Genomic DNA, 19,147 nt, shown 5'->3' with positions numbered 1-19,147 from the left:
CAAATTTGTCATCTTTTGGGTTTCCTCAAACGATGAGGTGTTACTCACTACGTGAGAGTGTCCCGGCAGGATGTCGGTCCCAATAGATTCGAAGATGAGACGTTCACGAAGAAGGCTCCTTTCATTGATGAAATCCAACATCGTGGATGGTAGTTGCAGATGCTTGTAGATGTTCTCAGACGTCGTTCAAGAGTAGTGATGGTAACTCCAAACAGTTGTCAAGAGGTGTTAATCGGAGAAGATTGTTCAAGTGTAGTAGATCCCAAATAGCGGCTGCCAGTGCAGGAGTCTGCTCGCTGATCAAAAACAGACCGGAGAGGTCACCGGGAGTAGTTGGTGCGGTGCTCCTGAAGTCGGAGTAACTGCTTTGCGGGGCAGATGCAATCCGATCTGGGGTAGAATAAGGAGAAAAAAGCCACGGCGCCACTAGGTGTGGATCAAGGAAATTGGAGGTGAGATAGGGAAGGGGATATATATTCTCACCGTGAGGTTGGAGGAGTTCAGCACTGGATTCCACGGGGTAGCTGCTGCCAGATCCGGGCCGGTCACCAGGGTGACCGCTTGGGTACGAGAGAATGCAAATAAAACAAGCGGATCTATATCGGCGCTGCTGATTGATGTGGACGAGATAAATGCCCGAAGTCAAGCTTTAAGTTTGAATAAACTCTTTTATTCGCAACGCGTTTCAGCGCCGAACTGGCGCTTTCATCAGGCATAGGGATACAGAAAGCAAGACACAAGTTTATATAGGGCCAGTTCAGATTAAACAATTAGGTAAAAAACCGCGAAAACTGAACTGGCCCGATATAGATCCGCTTGTTTTATTTGCATTCTCTCGTACCCAAGCGGTCACCCTGGTGACCGGCCCGGATCTGGCAGCAGCTACCCCGTGGAATCCAGTGCTGAACTCCTCCAACCTCACGGTGAGAATATATATCCCCTTCCCTATCTCACCTCCAATTTCCTTGATCCACACCTAGTGGCGCCGTGACTTTTTTCTCCTTATTCTAGTACCAGTGTGGGAGACTGTCTGGGAATCCGTGGTGCGGTTGACTTTTTATTATGTCGTTTAGATTTTGTTTCACAATCGATTAAAAAGGACTATGGATTAAAGCATTTAATGTCAATGGCCATTCTAAGCTGAATGTACCTGCTCTCGTTAGATCGCAGAAGTTACACAGCTTAACGCCTCGCTAGTACCAGTGTGGGAGACTGTCTGGGAATCCGTGGTGCGGTTGACTTTTTATTATGTCATTTAGATTTTGTTTCACAATAGATTAAATAGGACTATGGATTAAAGCACTTAACGTCAATGGCCATTCTAAGCTGAATGTGCCTGTTCTCGTCAGATCGCAGAAGTTACACAGCTTAAGGCCTCGCTAGTACCAGTGTGGGAGACTGCCTGGGAATACGTGGTGCGGTTGAATTTTTATTATGTCGTTTAGATTTTGTTTCACAATCGATTAAAAAGGACTATGGATTAAAGCATTTAATGTCAATGGCCATTCTAAGCTGAATGTCCCTTCTCTCGTCAAATTGCAGAAGTTACACAGCTTAAGGCTTCGCTAGTACCAGTGTGGGAGACTGTCTGGGAATCCGTGGTGCGGTTGACTTTTTATTATGTCGTTTAGATTTTGTTTCACAATCAATTAAAAAGGACTATGGATTAAAGCATTTAATGTCAATGGCCATTCTAAGCTGAATGTGCCTGGTCTCGTCAGATCGCAGAAATTACACAGCTTAAGGCCTCGCTAGTACCAGTGTGGGAGACTGTCTGGGAATCCGTGGTGCGGTTGACTTTTTATTATGTCGTTTAGATTTTGTTTCACAATCGATTAAAAAGGACTATGGATTAAAGGATTTAATGTCAATGGCCATTCTAAGCTGAATGTGCCTGCTCTCATCAGATCGCAGAAGTTACACAGCTTAAGGCCTCGCTTGTACCAGTGTGGGAGACTGTCTGGGAATCCGTGGTGCGGTTGCCTTTTTATTATGTCGTTTAGATTTTGTTTCACAATCGATTAAAAAGGACTATGGATTAAAGCATTTAATGTCAATGGCCATTCTAAGCTGAATGTGCGTGCTCTCGTTAGATCGCAGAAATTAAACAGCTTAACGCCTCGCTAGTACCAGTGTGGGAGACTGTCTGGGAATCCGTGGTGCGGTTGACTTTTTATTATTTCGTTTAGATTTTGTTTCACAATAGATTAAATAGGACTATGGATTAAAGCATTTTACGTCAATGGCCATTCTAAGCTGAATGTGCCTGCTCTCGTCAGATCGCAGAAGTTACACAGCTTAAGGCCTCGCTAGTACCAGTGTGGGAGACTGTCTGGAAATCCGTGGTGCGGTTGAATTTTTATTATGTCGTTTAGATTTTGTTTCACAATCGATTAAAAAGGACTATGGATTAAAGCATTTAATGTCAATGGCCATTCTAAGCTGAATGTCCCTGCTCTCGTCAGATCGCAGAAGTTACACAGCTTAAGGCCTCGCTAGTACCAGTGTGGGAGACTGTCTGGGAATCCGTGGTGCGGTTGACTTTTTATTATGTCGTTTAGATTTTGTTTCACAATAGATTAAAAAGGACTATGGATTAAAGCATTTAATGTCAATGGCCATTCTAAGCTGAATGTGCCTGCTCTCGTCAGATCGCAGAAGTTACACAGCTTAAGGCCTCGCTAGTACCAGTGTGGGAGACTGTCTGGGAATCCGTGGTGCGGTTGACTTTTTATTATGTCGTTTAGATTATGTTTCACAATAGATTAAATAGGACTATGGATTAAAGCATTTAACGTCAATAGCCATTCTAAGCTGTATGTGCCTGCTCTCGTCAGAACGCAGAAGTTACACAGCTTAAGGCCTCGCTAGTACCAATGTGGGAGACTGTCTGGGAATCCGTGGTGTGGTTGAATTTTTATTATGTCGTTTAGATTTTGTTTCACAATCGATTAAAAAGGACTATGGATTAAAGCCTTTAATGTCAATGGCCATTCTAAGCTGAATGTCCCTGCTCTCGTCAGATCGCAGAAGTTACACAGCTTAAGGCCTCGCTAGTACCAGTGTGGGAGACTGCCTGGGAATCCGTGGTGCGGTTGACTTTTTATTATGTTGTTTAGATTTTGTTTCACAATAGATTAAATAGGACTATGGATTAAGGCTTTTAATGTCAATGGCCATTCTAAGCTGAATGTGCCTGCCCTCGTCAGATCGCAGAAGTTACACAGCTTAAGGCCTCGCTAGTACCAGTGTGGGAGACTGTCTGGGAATCCGTGGTGCGGTTGACTTTTTATTATGTCGTTTAGATTTTGTTTCACAATCGATTAAAAAGGACTATGTTTTAAAGCATTTAATGTCAATGGCCATTCTAAGCTGAATGTGCCTGCTCTCGTTAGATCGCAGAAGTTACACAGCTTAACACCTCGCTAGTACCAGTGTGGGAGACTGTCTGGGAATCCGTGGTGCGGTTGACTTTTTATTATGTCGTTTAGATTTTGTTTCACAATAGATTAAAAAGGACTATGGATTAAAGCATTTCATGTCAATGGCCATTCTTAGCTGAATGTGCCTGCTCTCGTCAGATCGCAGAAGTTACACAGCTTAAGGCCTCGCTAGTACCAGTGTGGGAGACTGTCTGGGAATCCGTGGTGCGGTTGACTTTTTATTATGTCGTTTAGATTTTGTTTCACAATAGATTAAATAGGACTATGGATTAAGGCTTTTTATGTCAATGGCCATTCTAAGCTGAATGTGCCTGCTCTCGTCAGATCGCAGAAGTTACACAGCTTAAGGCCTCGCTAGTACCAGTGTGGGAGACTGTCTGGGAATCCGTGGTGCGGTTGACTTTTTATTATGTCGTTTAGATTTTGTTTCACAATCGATTAAAAAGGACTATGGATTAAAGCATTTAATGTAAATGGCCATTCTAAGCTGAATGTGCCTGCTCTCGTCAGTTCACAGAAGTTACACAGCTTAAGGCCTCGCTAGTACCAGTGTGGGAGACTGTCTGGGAATCCGTGGTGCGGTTGCCTTTTTATTATGTTGTTTAGATTTTGTTTCACAATAGATTAAATAGGACTATGGATTAAGGCTTTTTATGTCAATGGACATTCTAAACTGAATGTGCCTGCTCTCGTCAGATCGCAGAAGTTACACAGCTTAAGGCCTCGCTAGTACCAGTGTGGGAGACTGTCTGGGAATCCGTGGTGCGGTTGACTTTTTATTATGTCGTTTAGATTTTGTTTCACAATCGATTAAAAAGGACTATGGATTAAAGCATTTAATGTAAATGGCCATTCTAAGCTGAATGTGCCTGCTCTCGTCAGTTCACAGAAGTTACACAGCTTAAGGCCTCGCTAGTACCAGTGTGGGAGACTGTCTGGGAATCCGTGGTGCGGTTGCCTTTTTATTATGTTGTTTAGATTTTGTTTCACAATAGATTAAATAGGACTATGGATTAAGGCTTTTAATGTCAATGGCCATTCTAAGCTGAATGTGCTTGCTCTCGTCAGATCGCAGAAGTTACACAGCTTAAGGCCTCGCTAGTACCAGTGTGGGAGACTGGCTGGGAATCCGTGGTGCGGTTGACTACTTATTATGTCGTTTAGATTTTGTTTCACAATCGATTAAAAAGGACTATGGATTAAAGCATTTAATGTCAATGGCCATTCTAAGCTGAATGTGCCTGCTCTCGTCAAATCACAGAAGTTACACAGCTTAAGGCCTCGCTAGTACCAGTGTGGGAGACTGTCTGGGAATCCGTGGTGTGGTTGAATTTTTATTATGTCGTTTAGATTTTGTTTCACAATCGATTAAAAAGGACTATGGATTAAAGCATTTAATGTCAATGGCCATTCTAAGCTGAATGTCCCTGCTCTCGTCAGATCGCAGAAGTTACACAGCTTAAGGCCTCGCTAGTACCAGTGTGGGAGACTGTCTGGGAATCCGTGGTGCAGTTGACTTTTTATTATGTCGTTTAGATTTTGTTTCACAATAGATTAAAAAGGACTATGGATTAAAGCATTTAATGTCAATGGCCATTCTAAGCTGAATGTGCCTGCTCTCGTCAGATCGCAGAAGTTACACAGCTTAAGGCCTCGCTAGTACCAGTGTGGGAGACTGTCTGGGAATCCGTGGTGCGGTTGACTTTTTATTATGTCGTTTAGATTATGTTTCACAATAGATTAAATAGGACTATGGATTAAAGCATTTAACGTCAATAGCCATTCTAAGCTGTATGTGCCTGCTCTCGTCAGAACGCAGAAGTTACACAGCTTAAGGCCTCGCTAGTACCAATGTGGGAGACTGTCTGGGAATCCGTGGTGTGGTTGAATTTTTATTATGTCGTTTAGATTTTGTTTCACAATCGATTAAAAAGGACTATGGATTAAAGCCTTTAATGTCCATGGCCATTCTAAGCTGAATGTCCCTGCTCTCGTCAGATCGCAGAAGTTACACAGCTTAAGGCCTCGCTAATACCAGTGTGGGAGACTGCCTGGGAATCCGTGGTGCGGTTGACTTTTTATTATGTTGTTTAGATTTTGTTTCACAATAGATTAAATAGGACTATGGATTAAGGCTTTTAATGTCAATGGCCATTCTAAGCTGAATGTGCCTGCTCTCGTCAGATCGCAGAAGTTACACAGCTTAAGGCCTCGCTAGTACCAGTGTGGGAGACTGTCTGGGAATCCGTGGTGCGGTTGACTTTTTATTATGTCGTTTAGATTTTGTTTCACAATCGATTAAAAAGGACTATGTTTTAAAGCATTTAATGTCAATGGCCATTCTAAGCTGAATGTGCCTGCTCTCGTTAGATCGCAGAAGTTACACAGCTTAACACCTCGCTAGTACCAGTGTGGGAGACTGTCTGGGAATCCGTGGTGCGGTTGACTTTTTATTATGTCGTTTAGATTTTGTTTCACAATAGATTAAAAAGGACTATGGATTAAAGCATTTCATGTCAATGGCCATTCTTAGCTGAATGTGCCTGCTCTCGTCAGATCGCAGAAGTTACACAGCTTAAGGCCTCGCTAGTACCAGTGTGGGAGACTGTCTGGGAATCCGTGGTGCGGTTGACTTTTTATTATGTCGTTTAGATTTTGTTTCACAATAGATTAAATAGGACTATGGATTAAGGCTTTTTATGTCAATGGCCATTCTAAGCTGAATGTGCCTGCTCTCGTCAGATCGCAGAAGTTACACAGCTTAAGGCCTCGCTAGTACCAGTGTGGGAGACTGTCTGGGAATCCGTGGTGCGGTTGACTTTTTATTATGTCGTTTAGATTTTGTTTCACAATCGATTAAAAAGGACTATGGATTAAAGCATTTAATGTAAATGGCCATTCTAAGCTGAATGTGCCTGCTCTCGTCAGTTCACAGAAGTTACACAGCTTAAGGCCTCGCTAGTACCAGTGTGGGAGACTGTCTGGGAATCCGTGGTGCGGTTGCCTTTTTATTATGTTGTTTAGATTTTGTTTCACAATAGATTAAATAGGACTATGGATTAAGGCTTTTTATGTCAATGGCCATTCTAAGCTGAATGTGCCTGCTCTCGTCAGATCGCAGAAGTTACACAGCTTAAGGCCTCGCTAGTACCAGTGTGGGAGACTGTCTGGGAATCCGTGGTGCGGTTGACTTTTTATTATGTCGTTTAGATTTTGTTTCACAATCGATTAAAAAGGACTATGGATTAAAGCATTTAATGTAAATGGCCATTCTAAGCTGAATGTGCCTGCTCTCGTCAGTTCACAGAAGTTACACAGCTTAAGGCCTCGCTAGTACCAGTGTGGGAGACTGTCTGGGAATCCGTGGTGCGGTTGCCTTTTTATTATGTTGTTTAGATTTTGTTTCACAATAGATTAAATAGGACTATGGATTAAGGCTTTTTATGTCAATGGCCATTCTAAGCTGAATGTGCCTGCTCTCGTCAGATCGCAGAAGTTACACAGCTTAAGGCCTCGCTAGTACCAGTGTGGGAGACTGTCTGGGAATCCGTGGTGCGGTTGACTTTTTATTATGTTGTTTAGATTTTGTTTCACAATAGATTAAATAGGACTATGGATTAAAGCATTTAAAGTCAATGCTCATTCTAAGCTGAATGTGCCTGCTCTCGTTAGATCGCAGAAATTACACAGCTTAACGCCTCGCTAGTACCAGTGTGGGAGACTGTCTGGGAATCCGTGGTGCGGTTGACTTTTTATTATGTCGTTTAGATTTTGTTTCACAATAGATTAAATAGAACTATGGATTAAATCACTTAACGTCAATGGCCATTCTAAGCTGAATGTGCCTGCTCTCGTCAGATCGCAGAAGTTACACAGCTTAAGGCCTCGCTAGTACCAGTGTGGGAGACTGTCTGGGAATCCGTGGTGCGGTTGACTTTTTATTATGTCGTTTAGATTTTGTTTCACAATCGATTAAAAAGGACTATGGATTAAAGCATTTAACGTCAATGGCCATTCTAAGCTGAATGTGCCTGCTCTCGTCAGAACGCAGAAGTTACATAGCTTAAGTCCTCGCTAGTACCAGTGTGGGAGACTGTCTGGGAATCCGTGGTGCGGTTGACTTTTTATTATGTTGTTTAGATTTTGTTTCACAATAGATTAAATAGGACTATGGATTAAAGCATTTAAAGTCAATACTCATTCTAAGCTGAATGTGCCTGCTCTCGTTAGATCGCAGAAGTTACACAGCTTAACGCCTCGCTAGTACCAGTGTGGGAGACTGTCTGGGAATCCGTGGTGCGGTTGACTTTTTATTATGTCGTTTAGATTTTGTTTCACAATCGATTAAAAAGGACTATGGATTAAAGCATTTAATGTCAATGACCATTCTAAGCCGAATGTCCCTGCTCTCGTTAGATCGCAGAAGTTACACAGCTTAACGCCTCGCTAGTACCAGTGTGGGAGACTGTCTGGGAATCCGTGGTGCGGTTGACTTTTTATTATGTCGTTTAGATTTTGTTTCACAATCGATTAAAAAGGACTATGGATTAAAGCATTTAATGTCAATGACCATTCTAAGCCGAATGTCCCTGCTCTCATCAGATCGCAGAAGTTACACAGCTTAAGGCCTCGCTAGTACCAGTGTGGGAGACTGTCTGGGAATCCGTGGTGCGGTTGACTTTTTATTATGTCGTTTAGATTTTTTTTCACAATAGATTAAATAGGACTATGGATTAAAGCATTTAACGTCAATGGCCATTCTAAGCTGAATGTGCCTGCTCTCGTCCGAACGCAGAAGTTACACAGCGTAAGGCCTCGCTAGCACCAGTGTGGGAGACTGTCTGGGAATCCGTGGTGCGGTTGAGTTTTTATTATGTCGTTTAGATTTTGTTTCACAATCGATTAAAAAGGACTATGGATTAAAGCCTTTAATGTCAATGGCCATTCTAAGCTGAATGTCCTTGCTCTCGTCAGATCGCAGAAGTTACACAGCTTAAGGCCTCGCTGGTACCAGTGTGGGAGACTGTCTGGGAATGCGTGGTGCGGTTGACTTTTTATTATGTTGTTTAGATTTTGTTTCACAATAGATTAAATAGGACTATGGATTAAAGCATTTAATGTCAATGGCCATTCTAAGCTGAATGTGCCTGCTCTCGTCAGATCGCAGAAGTTACACAGCTTAAGGCCTCGCTAGTACCAGTGTGGGAGACTGTCTGGGAATCCGTGGTGCGGTTGACTTTTTATTATGTCGTTTAGATTTTGTTTCACAATCGATTAAAAAGGACTATGGATTAAAGCATTTAATGTCAATGGCCATTCTAAGCTGAATGTGCCTGCTCTCGTTAGATCGCAGAAGTTACACAGCTTAACACCTCACTAGTACCAGTGTGGGAGACTGTCTGGGAATCCGTGGTGCGGTTTACTTTTTATTATGTCGTTTAGATTTTGTTTCACAATAGATTAAATAGGACTATGGATTAAAGCATTTAACGTCAATGGCCATTCTAAGCTGAATGTGCCTGCTCTCGTCAGATCGCAGAAGTTACACAGCTTAAGGCCTCGCTAGTACCAGTGTGGGAGACTGTCTGGGAATCCGTGGTGCAGTTGAATTTTTATTATGTCGTTTAGATTTTGTTTCACAATCGATTAAAAAGGACTATGGATTAAAGCATTTAATGTCAATGGCCATTCTAAACTGGATGTGCCTGCTCTCGTCAGATCGCAGAAATTACACAGCTTAAGGCCTCGCTAGTACCATTGTGGGAGACTGTCTGGGAATCCGTGGTGCGGTTGACTTTTTATTATGTCGTTTAGATTTTGTTTCACAATAGATTAAATAGGACTATGGATTAAAGCATTTAACGTCAATGGCCATTCTAAGCTGAATGTGCCTGCTCTCGTCAGATCGCAGAAGTTACACAGCTTAAGGCGTCGCTAGTACCAGTGTGGGAGACTGTCTGGGAATCCGTGGTGCGGTTGACTTTTTATTATGTCGTTTAGATTTTGTTTCACAATCGATTAAAAAGGACTATGGATTAAAGCATTTCATGTCAATGGCCATTCTAAGCTGAATGTGCCTGCTCTCGTCAGATCGCAGAAGTTACACAGCTTAAGGCCTCCCTAGTACCAGTGTGGGAGACTGTCTGGGAATCCGTGGTGCAGTTGACTTTTTATTATGTTGTTTAGATTTTGTTTCACAATCGATTAAAAAGGACTATGGATTAAAGCATTTAATGTCAATGGCCATTCTAAGCTGAATGTGCCTGCTCTCGTCAGATCGCAGAAATTACACAGCTTAAGGCCTCGCTAGTACCAGTGTGGGAGACTGTCTGGGAATCCGTGGTGCGGTTGACTTTTTATTATGTTGTTTAGATTTTGTTTCACAATAGATTAAATAGGACTATGGATTAAAGCATTTAATGTCAATGGCCATTCTAAGCTGAATGTGCCTGCTCTCGTCAGATCGCAGAAGTTACACAGCTTAAGGCCTCGCTAGTACCAGTGTGGGAGACTGTCTGGGAATCCGTGGTGCGGTTGACTTTTTATTATGTCGTTTAGATTTTGTTTCACAATCGATTAAAAAGGACTATGGATTAAAGCATTTAATGTCAATGGCCATTCTAAGCTGAATGTGCCTGCTCTCGTTAGATCGCAGAAGTTACACAGCTTAACACCTCACTAGTACCAGTGTGGAAGACTGTCTGGGAATCCGTGGTGCGATTTACTTTTTATTATGTCGTTTAGATTTTGTTTCACAATAGATTAAATAGGACTATGGATTAAAGCATTTAACGTCAATGGCCATTCTAAGCTGAATGTGCCTGCTCTCGTCAGATCGCAGAAGTTACACAGCTTAAGGCCTCGCTAGTACCAGTGTGGGAGACTGTCTGGGAATCCGTGGTGCGGTTGAATTTTTATTATGTCGTTTAGATTTTGTTTCACAATCGATTAAAAAGGACTATGGATTAAAGCATTTCATGTCAATGGCCATTCTAAGCTGAATGTGCCTGCTCTCGTCAGATCGCAGAAGTTACACAGCTTAAGGCCTCCCTAGTACCAGTGTGGGAGACTGTCTGGGAATCCGTGGTGCAGTTGACTTTTTATTATGTTGTTTAGATTTTGTTTCACAATCGATTAAAAAGGACTATGGATTAAAGCATTTAATGTCAATGGCCATTCTAAGCTGAATGTGCCTGCTCTCGTCAGATCGCAGAAATTACACAGCTTAAGGCCTCGCTAGTACCAGTGTGGGAGACTGTCTGGGAATCCGTGGTGCGGTTGACTTTTTATTATGTTGTTTAGATTTTGTTTCACAATAGATTAAATAGGACTATGGATTAAAGCATTTAATGTCAATGGCCATTCTAAGCTGAATGTGCCTGCTCTCGTCAGATCGCAGAAGTTACACAGCTTAAGGCCTCGCTAGTACCAGTGTGGGAGACTGTCTGGGAATCCGTGGTGCGGTTGACTTTTTATTATGTCGTTTAGATTTTGTTTCACAATCGATTAAAAAGGACTATGGATTAAAGCATTTAATGTCAATGGCCATTCTAAGCTGAATGTGCCTGCTCTCGTTAGATCGCAGAAGTTACACAGCTTAACACCTCACTAGTACCAGTGTGGAAGACTGTCTGGGAATCCGTGGTGCGGTTTACTTTTTATTATGTCGTTTAGATTTTGTTTCACAATAGATTAAATAGGACTATGGATTAAAGCATTTAACGTCAATGGCCATTCTAAGCTGAATGTGCCTGCTCTCGTCAGATCGCAGAAGTTACACAGCTTAAGGCCTCGCTAGTACCAGTGTGGGAGACTGTCTGGGAATCCGTGGTGCGGTTGAATTTTTATTATGTCGTTTAGATTTTGTTTCACAATCGATTAAAAAGGACTATGGATTAAAGCATTTAATGTCAATGGCCATTCTAAACTGAATGTGCCTGCTCTCGTCAGATCGCAGAAATTACACAGCTTAAGGCCTCGCTAGTACCAGTGTGGGAGACTGTCTGGGAATCCGTGGTGCGGTTGACTTTTTATTATGTCGTTTAGATTTTGTTTCACAATAGATTAAATAGGACTATGGATTAAAGCATTTAACGTCATTGGCCATTCTAAGCTGAATGTGCCTGCTCTCGTCAGAACGCAGAAGTTACACAGCTTAAGGCCTCGCTAGTACCAGTGTGGGAGACTGTCTGGGAATCCGTGGTGCGGTTGTCTTTTTATTATGTCGTTTAGATTTTGTTTCACAATCGATTAAAAAGGACTATGGATTAAAGCATTTAATGTCAATGGCCATTCTAAGCTGAATGTGCCTGCTCTCGTCAGATCGCAGAAGTTACACAGCTTAAGGCCTCGCTAGTACTAGTGTGGGAGACTGTCTGGGAATCCGTGGTGCGGTTGACTTTTTATTATGTCGTTTAGATTTTGTTTCACAATAGATTAAATAGGACTATGGATTAAGGCTTTTTATGTCAATGGCCATTCTAAGCTGAATGTGCCTGCTCTCGTCAGATCGCAGAAGTTACACAGCTTAAGGCCTCGCTAGTACCAGTGTGGGAGACTGTCTGGGAATCCGTGGTGCGGTTGACTTTTTATTATGTTGTTTAGATTTTGTTTCACAATAGATTAAATAGGCCTATGGATTAAGGCTTTTAATGTCAATGGCCATTCTAAGCTGAATGTGCCTGCTCTCGTTAGATCGCAGAAGTTACACAGCTTAACGCCTCGCTAGTACCAGTGTGGGAGACTGTCTGGGAATCCGTGGTGCGGTTGACTTTTTATTATGTCGTTTAGATTTTGTTTCACAATAGATTAAATAGGACTATGGATTAAATCACTTAACGTCAATGGCCATTCTAAGCTGAATGTGCCTGCTCTCGTCAGATCGCAGAAGTTACACAGCTTAAGGCCTCGCTAGTACCAGTGTGGGAGACTGTCTGGGAATCCGTGGTGCGGTTGACTTTTTATTATGTCGTTTAGATTTTGTTTCACAATCGATTAAAAAGGACTATGGATTAAAGCATTTAACGTCAATGGCCATTCTAAGCTGAATGTGCCTGCTCTCGTCAGAACGCAGAAGTTACATAGCTTAAGTCCCCGCTAGTACCAGTGTGGGAGACTGTCTGGGAATCCGTGGTGCGGTTGACTTTTTATTATGTTGTTTAGATTTTGTTTCACAATAGATTAAATAGGACTATGGATTAAAGCATTTAAAGTCAATACTCATTCTAAGCTGAATGTGCCTGCTCTCGTTAGATCGCAGAAGTTACACAGCTTAACGCCTCGCTAGTACCAGTGTGGGAGACTGTCTGGGAATCCGTGGTGCGGTTGACTTTTTATTATGTCGTTTAGATTTTGTTTCACAATAGATTAAATAGGACTATGGATTAAAGCATTTAATGTCAATGGCCATTCTAAGCTGAATGTGCCTGCTCTCGTCCGAACGCAGAAGTTACACAGCGTAAGGCCTCGCTAGCACCAGTGTGGGAGACTGTCTGGGAATCCGTGGTGCGGTTGAGTTTTTATTATGTCGTTTAGATTTTGTTTCACAATCGATTAAAAAGGACTATGGATTAAAGCCTTTAATGTCAATGGCCATTCTAAGCTGAATGTCCCTGCTCTCGTCAGATCGCAGAAGTTACACAGCTTAAGTCCTCGCTAGTACCAGTGTGGGAGACTGTCTGGGAATCCGTGGTGCGGTTGACTTTTTATTATGTTGTTTAAATTTTGTTTCACAATAGATTAAATAGGACTATGGATTAAAGCATTTAAAGTCAATGCTCATTCTAAGCTGAATGTGCCTGCTCTCGTTAGATCGCAGAAGTTACACAGCTTAACGCCTCGCTAGTACCAGTGTGGGAGACTGTCTGGGAATCCGTGGTGCGGTTGACTTTTTATTATGTCGTTTAGATTTTGTTTCACAATAGATTAAATAGGACTATGGATTAAATCACTTAACGTCAATGGCCATTCTAAGCTGAATGTGCCTGCTCTCGTCAGATCGCAGAAGTTACACAGCTTAAGGCCTCGCTAGTACCAGTGTGGGAGACTGTCTGGGAATCCGTGGTGCGGTTGACTTTTTATTATGTCGTTTAGATTTTGTTTCACAATCGATTAAAAAGGACTATGGATTAAAGCATTTAACGTCAATGGCCATTCTAAGCTGAATGTGCCTGCTCTCGTCAGAACGCAGAAGTTACATAGCTTAAGTCCTCGCTAGTACCAGTGTGGGAGACTGTCTGGGAATCCGTGGTGCGGTTGACTTTTTATTATGTTGTTTAGATTTTGTTTCACAATAGATTAAATAGGACTATGGATTAAAGCATTTAAAGTCAATACTCATTCTAAGCTGAATGTGCCTGCTCTCGTTAGATCGCAGAAGTTACACAGCTTAATGCCTCGCTAGTACCAGTGTGGGAGACTGTCTGGGAATCCGTGGTGCGGTTGACTTTTTATTATGTCGTTTAGATTTTGTTTCACAATAGATTAAATAGGACTATGGATTAAAGCATTTAACGTCAATGGCCATTCTAAGCTGAATGTGCCTGCTCTCGTCCGAACGCAGAAGTTACACAGCGTAAGGCCTCGCTAGCACCAGTGTGGGAGCCTGTCTGGGAATCCGTGGTGCGGTTGAGTTTTTATTATGTCGTTTAGATTTTGTTTCACAATCGATTAAAAAGGACTATGGATTAAAGCCTTTAATGTCAATGGCCATTCTAAGCTGAATGTCCCTGCTCTCGTCAGATCGCAGAAGTTACACAGCTTAAGGCCTCGCTGGTACCAGTGTGGGAGACTGTCTGGGAATGCGTGGTGCGGTTGACTTTTTATTATGTTGTTTAGATTTTGTTTCACAATAGATTAAATAGGACTATGGATTAAGGCTTTTAATGTCAATGGCCATTCTAAGCTGAATGTGCCTGCTCTCGTCAGATCGCAGTAGTTACACAGCTTAAGGCCTCGCTAGTACCAGTGTGGGAGACTTTCTGGGAATCCGTGGTGCGGTTGACTTTTTATTATGTCGTTTAGATTTTGTTTCACAATCGATTAAAAAGGACTATGGATTAAAGCATTTAATGTCAATGGCCATTCTAAGCTGAATGTGCCTGCTCTCGTCAGATCACAGAAGTTACACAGCTTAAGGCCTCGCTAGTACCAGTGTGGGAGACTGTCTGGGAATCCGTGGTGCGGTTGACTTTTTATTATGTCGTTTAGATTTTGTTTCACAATCGATTAAAAAGGACTATGGATTAAAGCATTTAATGTCAATGGCCATTCTAAGCTGAATGTGCCTGCTCTCGTTAGATCGCAGAAGTTACACAGCTTAACACCTCGCTAGTACCAGTGTGGGAGACAGTCTGGGAATCCGTGGTGCGGTTTACTTTTTATTATGTCGTTTAGATTTTGTTTCACAATAGATTAAATAGGACTATGGATTAAAGCATTTAACGTCAATGGCCATTCTAAGCTGAATGTGCCTGCTCTCGTCAGATCGCAGAAGTTACACAGCTTAAGGCCTCGCTAGTACCAGTGTGGGAGACTGTCTGGGAATCCGTGGTGCGGTTGAATTTTTATTATGTCGTTTAGATTTTGTTTCACAATCGATTAAAAAGGACTATGGATTAAAGCATCTAATGTCAATGGCCATTCTAAGCTGAATGTGCCTGCTCTCGTCAGATCGCAGAAGTTACACAGCTTAAGGCCTCGCTAGTACCAGTGTGGGAGACTGTCTGGGAATCCGTGGTGCGGTTGACTTTTTATTTTGTCGTTTAGATTTTGTTTCACAATAGATTAAATAGGACTATGGATTAAAGCATTTAACGTCAATGGCCATTCTAAGCTGAATGTGCCTGCTCTCGTCAGATCGCAGAAGTTACACAGCTTAAGGCCTCGCTAGTACCAGTGTGGGAGACTGTCTGGGAATCCGTGGTGCGGTTGACTTTTTATTATGTCGTTTAGATTTTGTTTCACAATCGATTAAAAAGGACTATGGATTAAAGCGTTTAATGTCAATGGCCATTCTAAGCTGAATGTGCCTGCTCTCGTCAGATCGCAGAAGTTACACAGCTTAAGGCCTCGCTAGTACCAGTGTGGGAGACTGTCTGGGAATCCGTGGTGCGGTTGCCTTTTTATTATGTCGTTTAGATTTTGTTTCACAATCGATTAAAAAGGACTATGGATTAAAGCATTTCATGTCAATGGCCATTCTAAGCTGAATGTGCCTGCTCTCGTCAGATCGCAGAAGTTACACAGCTTAAGGCCTCGCTAGTACCAGTGTGGGAGACTGTCTGGGAATCCGTGGTGCGGTTGAATTTTTATTATGTCGTTTAGATTTTGTTTCACAATAGATTAAAAAGGACTATGGATTAAAGCATTTAATGTCAATGGCCATTCTAAGCTGAATGTCCCTGCTCTCGTCAGATCGCAGAAGTTACACAGCTTAAGGCCTCGCTAGTACCAGTGTGGGAGACTGTCTGGGAATCCGTGGTGCGGTTGACTTTTTATTATGTTGTTTAGATTTTGTTTCACAATAGATTAAAAAGGACTATGGATTAAGGCTTTTAATGTCAATTGCCATTCTAAGCTGAATGTGCCTGCTCTCGTCAGATCGCAGAAGTTACACAGCTTAAGGCCTCGCTAGTACCAGTGTGGGAGACTGTCTGGGAATCCGTGGTGCGGTTGACTTTTTATTATGTTGTTTAGATTTTGTTTCACAATAGATTAAATAGGACTATGGATTAAAGCATTTAAAGTCAATGCTCATTCTAAGCTGAATGTGCCTGCTCTCGTTAGATCGCAGAAGTTACACAGCTTAACGCCTCGCTAGTACCAGTGTGGGAGACTGTCTGGGAATCCGTGGTGCGGTTGACTTTTTATTATGTCGTTTAGATTTTGTTTCACAATAGATTAAATAGGACTATGGATTAAATCACTTAACGTCAATGGCCATTCTAAGCTGAATGTGCCTGCTCTCGTCAGATCGCAGAAGTTACACAGCTTAAGGCCTCGCTAGTACCAGTGTGGGAGACTGTCTGGGAATCCGTGGTGCGGTTGACTTTTTATTATGTCGTTTAGATTTTGTTTCACAATCGATTAAAAAGGACTATGGATTAAAGCATTTAATGTCAATGGCCATTCTAAGCTGAATGTGCCTGCTCTCGTCAGAACGCAGAAGTTACATAGCTTAAGTCCTCGCTAGTACCAGTGTGGGAGACTGTCTGGGAATCCGTGGTGCGGTTGAATTTTTATTATGTCGTTTAGATTTTGTTTCACAATCGATTAAAAAGGACTATGGATTAAAGCATTTAATGTCAATGGCCATTCTAAGCTGAATGTGCCTGCTCTCGTCAGATCGCAGAAGTTACACAGCTTAAGGCCTCGCTAGTACCAGTGTGGGAGACTGTCTGGGAATCCGTGGTGCGGTTGACTTTTTATTATGTCGTTTAGATTTTGTTTCACAATAGATTAAATAGGACTATGGATTAAAGCATTTAACGTCAATGGCCATTCTAAGCTGAATGTGCCTGCTCTCGTCAGATCGCAGAAGTTACACAGCTTAAGGCCTCGCTAGTACCAGTGTGGGAGACTGTCTGGGAATCCGTGGTGCGGTTGACTTTTTATTATGTCGTTTAGATTTTGTTTCACAATCGATTAAAAAGGACTATGGATTAAAGCATTTAATGTCAATGGCCATTCTAAGCTGAATGTGCCTGCTCTCGTCAGATCGCAGAAGTTACACAGCTTAAGGCCTCGCTAGTACCAGTGTGGGAGACTGTCTGGGAATCCGTGGTGCGGTTGAATTTTTATTATGTCGTTTAGATTTTGTTTCACAATAGATTAAAAAGGACTATGGATTAAAGCATTTAATGTCAATGGCCATTCTAAGCTTAATGTCCCTGCTCTCGTCAGATCGCAGAAGTTACACAGCTTAAGGCCTCGCTAGTACCAGTGTGGGAGACTGTCTGGGAATCCGTGGTGCGGTTGACTTTTTATTATGTTGTTTAGATTTTGTTTCACAATAGATTAAATAGGACTATGGATTAAGGCTTTTAATGTCAATGGCCATTCTAAGCTGAATGTGCCTGCTCTCGTCAGATCGCAGAAGTTACACAGCTTAAGGCCTCGCTAGTACCAGTGTGGGAGACTGTCTGGGAATCCGTGGTGCGGTTGACTTTTTATTATGTTGTTTAGATTTTGTTTCACAATAGATTAAATAGGACTATGGATTAAAGCATTTAAAGTCAATGCTCATTCTAAGCTGAATGTGCCTGCTCTCGTTAGATCGCAGAAGTTACACAGCTTAACGCCTCGCTAGTACCAGTGTGGGAGACTGTCTGGGAATCCGTGGTGCGGTTGACTTTTTATTATGTCGTTTAGATTTTGTTTCACAATAGATTAAATAGGACTATGGATTAAATCACTTAACGTCAATGGCCATTCTAAGCTGAATGTGCCTGCTCTCGTCAGATCGCAGAAGTTACACAGCTTAAGGCCTCGCTAGTACCAGTGTGGGACACTGTCTGGGAATCCGTGGTGCGGTTGACTTTTTATTATGTCGTTTAGATTTTGTTTCACAATCGATTAAAAAGGACTATGGATTAAAGCATTTAACGTCAATGGCTATTCTAAGCTGAATGTACCTGCTCTCGTCAGAACGCAGAAGTTACATAGCTTAAGTCCTCGCTAGTACCAGTGTGGGAGACTGTCTGGGAATCCGTGGTGCGGTTGACTTTTTATTATGTTGTTTAGATTTTGTTTCACAATAGATTAAATAGGACTATGGATTAAAGCATTTAAAGTCAATACTCATTCTAAGCTGAATGTGCCTGCTCTCGTTAGATCGCAGAAGTTACACAGCTTAACGCCTCGCTAGTACCAGTGTGGGAGACTGTCTGGGAATCCGTGGTGCGGTTGACTTTTTATTATGTCGTTTAGATTTTGTTTCACAATAGATTAAATAGGACTATGGATTAAAGCATTTAACGTCAATGGCCATTCTAAGCTGAATGTGCCTGCTCTCGTCCGAACGCAGAAGTTACACAGCGTAAGGCCTCGCTAGCACCAGTGTGGGAGACTGTCTGGGAATCCGTGGTGCGGTTGAGTTTTTATTATGTCGTTTAGATTTTGTTTCACAATCGATTAAAAAGGACTATGGATTGAAGCCTTTAATGTCAATGGCCATTCTAAGCTGAATGTCCCTGCTCTCGTCAGATCGCAGAAGTTACACAGCTTAAGGCCTCGCTGGTACCAGTGTGGGAGACTGTCTGGGAATGCGTGGTGCGGTTGACTTTTTATTATGTTGTTTAGATTTTGTTTCACAATAGATTAAATAGGACTATGGATTAAGGCTTTTAATGTCAATGGCCATTCTAAGCTGAATGTGCCTGCTCTCGTCAGATCGCAGAAGTTACACAGCTTAAGGCCTCGCTAGTACCAGTGTGGGAGACTGTGTGGGAGACTTTCTGGGAATCCGTGGTGCGGTTGACTTTTTATTATGTCGTTTAGATTTTGTTTCACAATCGATTAAAAAGGACTATGGATTAAAGCAATTAATGTCAATGGCCATTCTAAGCTGAATGTGCCTGCTCTCGTCAGATCGCAGAAGTTACACACACAGCTTAAGGCCTCGCTAGTACCAGTGTGGGAGACTGTCTGGGAATCCGTGGTGCGGTTGACTTTTTATTATGTCGTTTAGATTTTGTTTCACAATC

At 42.2% G+C, this 19,147-nt stretch overlaps 74 pseudogenes; all 74 read left to right on the top strand.

Annotated features, from left to right (window-relative positions):
* The first annotated feature begins 1,122 nt into the window (after positions 1 to 1,122).
* LOC142745619 (5S ribosomal RNA) lies at positions 1,123 to 1,241 on the top strand (annotated as a pseudogene).
* Positions 1,242 to 1,308: 67 nt separating this feature from the next.
* LOC142744657 (5S ribosomal RNA) lies at positions 1,309 to 1,427 on the top strand (annotated as a pseudogene).
* Positions 1,428 to 1,680: 253 nt separating this feature from the next.
* Positions 1,681 to 1,799, top strand: LOC142745069 (5S ribosomal RNA; annotated as a pseudogene).
* A 67-nt stretch (positions 1,800 to 1,866) lies between these two features.
* Positions 1,867 to 1,985, top strand: LOC142744925 (5S ribosomal RNA; annotated as a pseudogene).
* A 67-nt stretch (positions 1,986 to 2,052) lies between these two features.
* Positions 2,053 to 2,171, top strand: LOC142745618 (5S ribosomal RNA; annotated as a pseudogene).
* Positions 2,172 to 2,238: 67 nt separating this feature from the next.
* On the top strand, positions 2,239 to 2,357 carry LOC142746273 (5S ribosomal RNA; annotated as a pseudogene).
* Positions 2,358 to 2,424: 67 nt separating this feature from the next.
* Positions 2,425 to 2,543, top strand: LOC142744013 (5S ribosomal RNA; annotated as a pseudogene).
* A 67-nt stretch (positions 2,544 to 2,610) lies between these two features.
* LOC142746977 (5S ribosomal RNA) lies at positions 2,611 to 2,729 on the top strand (annotated as a pseudogene).
* Positions 2,730 to 2,796: 67 nt separating this feature from the next.
* Positions 2,797 to 2,915, top strand: LOC142746071 (5S ribosomal RNA; annotated as a pseudogene).
* Positions 2,916 to 2,982: 67 nt separating this feature from the next.
* On the top strand, positions 2,983 to 3,101 carry LOC142747381 (5S ribosomal RNA; annotated as a pseudogene).
* A 67-nt stretch (positions 3,102 to 3,168) lies between these two features.
* On the top strand, positions 3,169 to 3,287 carry LOC142745022 (5S ribosomal RNA; annotated as a pseudogene).
* Positions 3,288 to 3,354: 67 nt separating this feature from the next.
* LOC142746824 (5S ribosomal RNA) lies at positions 3,355 to 3,473 on the top strand (annotated as a pseudogene).
* A 67-nt stretch (positions 3,474 to 3,540) lies between these two features.
* Positions 3,541 to 3,659, top strand: LOC142743856 (5S ribosomal RNA; annotated as a pseudogene).
* Positions 3,660 to 3,726: 67 nt separating this feature from the next.
* Positions 3,727 to 3,845, top strand: LOC142746965 (5S ribosomal RNA; annotated as a pseudogene).
* Positions 3,846 to 4,098: 253 nt separating this feature from the next.
* LOC142746359 (5S ribosomal RNA) lies at positions 4,099 to 4,217 on the top strand (annotated as a pseudogene).
* Positions 4,218 to 4,470: 253 nt separating this feature from the next.
* On the top strand, positions 4,471 to 4,589 carry LOC142744931 (5S ribosomal RNA; annotated as a pseudogene).
* Positions 4,590 to 4,842: 253 nt separating this feature from the next.
* Positions 4,843 to 4,961, top strand: LOC142744072 (5S ribosomal RNA; annotated as a pseudogene).
* Positions 4,962 to 5,028: 67 nt separating this feature from the next.
* LOC142746954 (5S ribosomal RNA) lies at positions 5,029 to 5,147 on the top strand (annotated as a pseudogene).
* Positions 5,148 to 5,214: 67 nt separating this feature from the next.
* LOC142746070 (5S ribosomal RNA) lies at positions 5,215 to 5,333 on the top strand (annotated as a pseudogene).
* A 67-nt stretch (positions 5,334 to 5,400) lies between these two features.
* On the top strand, positions 5,401 to 5,519 carry LOC142746152 (5S ribosomal RNA; annotated as a pseudogene).
* Positions 5,520 to 5,586: 67 nt separating this feature from the next.
* Positions 5,587 to 5,705, top strand: LOC142746942 (5S ribosomal RNA; annotated as a pseudogene).
* A 67-nt stretch (positions 5,706 to 5,772) lies between these two features.
* On the top strand, positions 5,773 to 5,891 carry LOC142746823 (5S ribosomal RNA; annotated as a pseudogene).
* A 67-nt stretch (positions 5,892 to 5,958) lies between these two features.
* On the top strand, positions 5,959 to 6,077 carry LOC142743855 (5S ribosomal RNA; annotated as a pseudogene).
* A 67-nt stretch (positions 6,078 to 6,144) lies between these two features.
* Positions 6,145 to 6,263, top strand: LOC142746930 (5S ribosomal RNA; annotated as a pseudogene).
* A 253-nt stretch (positions 6,264 to 6,516) lies between these two features.
* LOC142746918 (5S ribosomal RNA) lies at positions 6,517 to 6,635 on the top strand (annotated as a pseudogene).
* A 253-nt stretch (positions 6,636 to 6,888) lies between these two features.
* LOC142746905 (5S ribosomal RNA) lies at positions 6,889 to 7,007 on the top strand (annotated as a pseudogene).
* A 253-nt stretch (positions 7,008 to 7,260) lies between these two features.
* Positions 7,261 to 7,379, top strand: LOC142746893 (5S ribosomal RNA; annotated as a pseudogene).
* Positions 7,380 to 7,446: 67 nt separating this feature from the next.
* LOC142745556 (5S ribosomal RNA) lies at positions 7,447 to 7,565 on the top strand (annotated as a pseudogene).
* A 439-nt stretch (positions 7,566 to 8,004) lies between these two features.
* LOC142746017 (5S ribosomal RNA) lies at positions 8,005 to 8,123 on the top strand (annotated as a pseudogene).
* Positions 8,124 to 8,376: 253 nt separating this feature from the next.
* Positions 8,377 to 8,495, top strand: LOC142746088 (5S ribosomal RNA; annotated as a pseudogene).
* A 67-nt stretch (positions 8,496 to 8,562) lies between these two features.
* LOC142746880 (5S ribosomal RNA) lies at positions 8,563 to 8,681 on the top strand (annotated as a pseudogene).
* A 253-nt stretch (positions 8,682 to 8,934) lies between these two features.
* Positions 8,935 to 9,053, top strand: LOC142744953 (5S ribosomal RNA; annotated as a pseudogene).
* A 67-nt stretch (positions 9,054 to 9,120) lies between these two features.
* Positions 9,121 to 9,239, top strand: LOC142744988 (5S ribosomal RNA; annotated as a pseudogene).
* Positions 9,240 to 9,306: 67 nt separating this feature from the next.
* On the top strand, positions 9,307 to 9,425 carry LOC142745479 (5S ribosomal RNA; annotated as a pseudogene).
* Positions 9,426 to 9,492: 67 nt separating this feature from the next.
* LOC142745083 (5S ribosomal RNA) lies at positions 9,493 to 9,611 on the top strand (annotated as a pseudogene).
* A 67-nt stretch (positions 9,612 to 9,678) lies between these two features.
* Positions 9,679 to 9,797, top strand: LOC142744765 (5S ribosomal RNA; annotated as a pseudogene).
* A 67-nt stretch (positions 9,798 to 9,864) lies between these two features.
* On the top strand, positions 9,865 to 9,983 carry LOC142746869 (5S ribosomal RNA; annotated as a pseudogene).
* A 253-nt stretch (positions 9,984 to 10,236) lies between these two features.
* On the top strand, positions 10,237 to 10,355 carry LOC142744819 (5S ribosomal RNA; annotated as a pseudogene).
* A 67-nt stretch (positions 10,356 to 10,422) lies between these two features.
* On the top strand, positions 10,423 to 10,541 carry LOC142745082 (5S ribosomal RNA; annotated as a pseudogene).
* A 67-nt stretch (positions 10,542 to 10,608) lies between these two features.
* On the top strand, positions 10,609 to 10,727 carry LOC142744752 (5S ribosomal RNA; annotated as a pseudogene).
* Positions 10,728 to 10,794: 67 nt separating this feature from the next.
* On the top strand, positions 10,795 to 10,913 carry LOC142746857 (5S ribosomal RNA; annotated as a pseudogene).
* A 253-nt stretch (positions 10,914 to 11,166) lies between these two features.
* Positions 11,167 to 11,285, top strand: LOC142744818 (5S ribosomal RNA; annotated as a pseudogene).
* Positions 11,286 to 11,352: 67 nt separating this feature from the next.
* LOC142744547 (5S ribosomal RNA) lies at positions 11,353 to 11,471 on the top strand (annotated as a pseudogene).
* Positions 11,472 to 11,538: 67 nt separating this feature from the next.
* Positions 11,539 to 11,657, top strand: LOC142745046 (5S ribosomal RNA; annotated as a pseudogene).
* Positions 11,658 to 11,724: 67 nt separating this feature from the next.
* LOC142744418 (5S ribosomal RNA) lies at positions 11,725 to 11,843 on the top strand (annotated as a pseudogene).
* Positions 11,844 to 11,910: 67 nt separating this feature from the next.
* On the top strand, positions 11,911 to 12,029 carry LOC142746846 (5S ribosomal RNA; annotated as a pseudogene).
* A 67-nt stretch (positions 12,030 to 12,096) lies between these two features.
* On the top strand, positions 12,097 to 12,215 carry LOC142746173 (5S ribosomal RNA; annotated as a pseudogene).
* A 67-nt stretch (positions 12,216 to 12,282) lies between these two features.
* LOC142746834 (5S ribosomal RNA) lies at positions 12,283 to 12,401 on the top strand (annotated as a pseudogene).
* A 67-nt stretch (positions 12,402 to 12,468) lies between these two features.
* On the top strand, positions 12,469 to 12,587 carry LOC142745749 (5S ribosomal RNA; annotated as a pseudogene).
* Positions 12,588 to 13,026: 439 nt separating this feature from the next.
* Positions 13,027 to 13,145, top strand: LOC142745435 (5S ribosomal RNA; annotated as a pseudogene).
* A 253-nt stretch (positions 13,146 to 13,398) lies between these two features.
* LOC142746822 (5S ribosomal RNA) lies at positions 13,399 to 13,517 on the top strand (annotated as a pseudogene).
* Positions 13,518 to 13,584: 67 nt separating this feature from the next.
* LOC142745554 (5S ribosomal RNA) lies at positions 13,585 to 13,703 on the top strand (annotated as a pseudogene).
* A 439-nt stretch (positions 13,704 to 14,142) lies between these two features.
* Positions 14,143 to 14,261, top strand: LOC142745384 (5S ribosomal RNA; annotated as a pseudogene).
* Positions 14,262 to 14,328: 67 nt separating this feature from the next.
* Positions 14,329 to 14,447, top strand: LOC142744052 (5S ribosomal RNA; annotated as a pseudogene).
* Positions 14,448 to 14,514: 67 nt separating this feature from the next.
* LOC142744992 (5S ribosomal RNA) lies at positions 14,515 to 14,633 on the top strand (annotated as a pseudogene).
* A 253-nt stretch (positions 14,634 to 14,886) lies between these two features.
* LOC142744817 (5S ribosomal RNA) lies at positions 14,887 to 15,005 on the top strand (annotated as a pseudogene).
* Positions 15,006 to 15,072: 67 nt separating this feature from the next.
* On the top strand, positions 15,073 to 15,191 carry LOC142746811 (5S ribosomal RNA; annotated as a pseudogene).
* Positions 15,192 to 15,258: 67 nt separating this feature from the next.
* On the top strand, positions 15,259 to 15,377 carry LOC142746799 (5S ribosomal RNA; annotated as a pseudogene).
* Positions 15,378 to 15,444: 67 nt separating this feature from the next.
* On the top strand, positions 15,445 to 15,563 carry LOC142744413 (5S ribosomal RNA; annotated as a pseudogene).
* Positions 15,564 to 15,630: 67 nt separating this feature from the next.
* Positions 15,631 to 15,749, top strand: LOC142744816 (5S ribosomal RNA; annotated as a pseudogene).
* Positions 15,750 to 15,816: 67 nt separating this feature from the next.
* On the top strand, positions 15,817 to 15,935 carry LOC142744011 (5S ribosomal RNA; annotated as a pseudogene).
* A 67-nt stretch (positions 15,936 to 16,002) lies between these two features.
* Positions 16,003 to 16,121, top strand: LOC142744301 (5S ribosomal RNA; annotated as a pseudogene).
* Positions 16,122 to 16,374: 253 nt separating this feature from the next.
* Positions 16,375 to 16,493, top strand: LOC142746788 (5S ribosomal RNA; annotated as a pseudogene).
* A 67-nt stretch (positions 16,494 to 16,560) lies between these two features.
* Positions 16,561 to 16,679, top strand: LOC142746633 (5S ribosomal RNA; annotated as a pseudogene).
* Positions 16,680 to 16,746: 67 nt separating this feature from the next.
* LOC142746777 (5S ribosomal RNA) lies at positions 16,747 to 16,865 on the top strand (annotated as a pseudogene).
* Positions 16,866 to 16,932: 67 nt separating this feature from the next.
* On the top strand, positions 16,933 to 17,051 carry LOC142746765 (5S ribosomal RNA; annotated as a pseudogene).
* Positions 17,052 to 17,118: 67 nt separating this feature from the next.
* On the top strand, positions 17,119 to 17,237 carry LOC142744815 (5S ribosomal RNA; annotated as a pseudogene).
* A 67-nt stretch (positions 17,238 to 17,304) lies between these two features.
* On the top strand, positions 17,305 to 17,423 carry LOC142744663 (5S ribosomal RNA; annotated as a pseudogene).
* Positions 17,424 to 17,490: 67 nt separating this feature from the next.
* LOC142746752 (5S ribosomal RNA) lies at positions 17,491 to 17,609 on the top strand (annotated as a pseudogene).
* A 253-nt stretch (positions 17,610 to 17,862) lies between these two features.
* LOC142744452 (5S ribosomal RNA) lies at positions 17,863 to 17,981 on the top strand (annotated as a pseudogene).
* A 67-nt stretch (positions 17,982 to 18,048) lies between these two features.
* Positions 18,049 to 18,167, top strand: LOC142745528 (5S ribosomal RNA; annotated as a pseudogene).
* Positions 18,168 to 18,606: 439 nt separating this feature from the next.
* Positions 18,607 to 18,725, top strand: LOC142745383 (5S ribosomal RNA; annotated as a pseudogene).
* Positions 18,726 to 18,792: 67 nt separating this feature from the next.
* LOC142747155 (5S ribosomal RNA) lies at positions 18,793 to 18,923 on the top strand (annotated as a pseudogene).
* A 67-nt stretch (positions 18,924 to 18,990) lies between these two features.
* Positions 18,991 to 19,113, top strand: LOC142746132 (5S ribosomal RNA; annotated as a pseudogene).
* The last annotated feature ends 34 nt before the right edge of the window (positions 19,114 to 19,147 follow it).

Source organism: Rhinoderma darwinii, chromosome 2, assembly GCF_050947455.1.
Source record: "Rhinoderma darwinii isolate aRhiDar2 chromosome 2, aRhiDar2.hap1, whole genome shotgun sequence".
Lineage (NCBI taxonomy): Eukaryota > Metazoa > Chordata > Amphibia > Anura > Rhinodermatidae > Rhinoderma > Rhinoderma darwinii.
The sequence above is the reverse complement of the archived record's forward strand: the minus strand, read 5'-3'. Positions and strand labels throughout refer to the sequence as shown.